Genomic DNA, 2,346 nt, shown 5'->3' with positions numbered 1-2,346 from the left:
TATCCATGAGGCAAGTTACCAGCTCTTTGGCAACTGTCACAGTTACGCACAAACTCTCGGGAATCTTTATAGAGAGTAGGCCAGTAGAAGCCACATTGGAGGACTTTGGTGGCTGTTCGCTCACTTCCAAAATGTCCTCCATACTGTGATCCATGGCAATGCCATAGGATCCTTTGTGCTTCTTCTCTGGGTACACATCTGCGGATCACTCCGTCAGCACATCTCTTAAAGAGATATGGTTCATCCCAGAGGTAGTACTTGGCATCTGAAATTAATTTCTTTCTCTGCACGTAGCTGTACTCCTTGGGTATGAACCTCACAGCTTTATAATTTGCAATATCTGCAAACCATGGAGCTTCCTGAATGGCAAAGAGTTGCTCATCTGGGAAAGTCTCAGAAATCTCAGTAGAAGGGAGGGACGCCCCAGCTACTAGTTCTATTCGGGACAGATGATCAGCTACTTGGTTCTCTGTCCCTTTTCTGTCTCTGATTTCTATATCAAACTCTTGCAGAAGCAACACCCATCTTATAAGCTTGGGTTTTGAATCCTGCTTTGTGAGTAAGTATTTAAGAGCAGCATGATCAGTGTACACAACCACGTTGGATCCCACTAGATAGGATCTAAATTTGTCAATGGCATAGACCACTGCAAGTAACGCTTTTTCTGTGGTTGTGTAATTCTTCTGTGCGTCATTCAGAACACGGCTGGCATAATAAATGACGTGCAGAAGCTTGTTATGCCTTTGTCCCAACACTGCACCAATGGCATGGTCACTGGCATCACACATTAATTCAAATGGCAATGTCCAATCTGGTGCAGAGATGACTGGTGCTGTGACCAGCTTAGCTTTCAGGGTCTCAAATGCCTGCAGACACTGTGTATCAAACACAAATGGTGTGTCAGCAGCTAACAGGTTGCTCAGAGGTTTTGCAATTTTCGAAAAATCCTTTATAAACCTTCTGTAGAATCCTGCATGCCCCAGAAAGCTTCTGATTGCCTTAACATTGGCAGGTGGTGGTAATTTTTCAATTACCTCTACCTTTGCCTTATCCACCTCTATTCCCTTGCTTGAAATTTTGTGCCCAAGGACAATTCCCTCAGTCACCATAAAGTGACACTTCTCCCAGTTTAAAACCAGGTTAGTCTCTTGGCACCTTTTCAGGACAAGTGCTAGGTGATTAAGACAGGAGCTGAATGAGTCTCCATATACTGAGAAGTCATCCATGAAGACTTCTAGGAATTTCTCTACCATATCTGAGAAGATAGAGAGCATGCACCTCTGAAAGGTTGCAGGTGCATTGCACAGACCAAAAGGCATCCTTCTGTAGGCAAACACGCCAGAAGGGCAAGTGAATACTGTTTTCTCTTGGTCCTGAGGATCTACTGCAATTTGGTTGTAGCCTGAATAGCCATCCAAAAAGCAGTAATAGTCATGACCAGCTAGTCTTTCTAGCATTTGGTCTATGAATGGTAAAGGAAAATGATCCTTTCTGGTGGCTGTATTGAGCCTTCTGTAGTCAATACACATGCGCCACCCTGTGACTGTTCTTGTAGGAACCAGTTCATTTTTTTCATTATGAACCACTGTCATGCCTCCCTTTTTGGGGACAACTTGGACAGGGCTCACCCAGGGGCTATCAGAAATAGGATAAATAATCCCAGCCTCTAGTAATTTAGTGACCTCTTTCTGCACCACCTCCTTCATGGCTGGATTTAGCCTCCTCTGTGGTTGGACCACTGGCTTGGCATTATCCTCCAACAGGATCTTGTGCATACATCTAGCTGGGCTTATGCCCTTGAGATCACTTATGGACCACCCAAGAGCTGTCTTGTGTGTCCTTAGCACTTGAATCAGTGCTTCCTCTTCCTGTGGATTTAAAGCAGAGCTTATAATCACTGGAAAAGTTTCACCCCCTCCCAGAAATGCATATTTCAGGGATGGTGGTAGTGGTTTGAGTTCAGGTTTGGGATGGTGGTAGTGGATTTAAAGCAGAGCTTATTGACTCTTCTACCAGAGAGTCAATAATGTCAGCGCCCATGCAGTCATTGGGTGTGTCTGGATGTTGCATGGCTTTTACAGCATTCAACTTGAACTCATCCTCATTGACTCTCAAGGTTACTTCCCCTTTTTGTACATCAATGAGAGTTCGTCCAGTTGCTAGGAAAGGTCTTCCTAGAATGAGAGTTGCACTCTTGTGCTCCTCCATTTCCAGCACCACAAAGTCAGTTGGAAAGGCAAATGGCCCAACCTTGACAATCATGTCCTCAATTATGCCTGATGGGTGTTTAATGGAACCATCAGCAAGTTGGAGGCATATCCGGGTTGGTTTGACTTCTCTAGTCAA

The sequence above is a fragment of the Arachis hypogaea genome, chromosome 10 (assembly GCF_003086295.3).
Source record: "Arachis hypogaea cultivar Tifrunner chromosome 10, arahy.Tifrunner.gnm2.J5K5, whole genome shotgun sequence".
NCBI lineage: Eukaryota > Viridiplantae > Streptophyta > Magnoliopsida > Fabales > Fabaceae > Arachis > Arachis hypogaea.
This window is presented reverse-complemented; position numbering follows the sequence as displayed.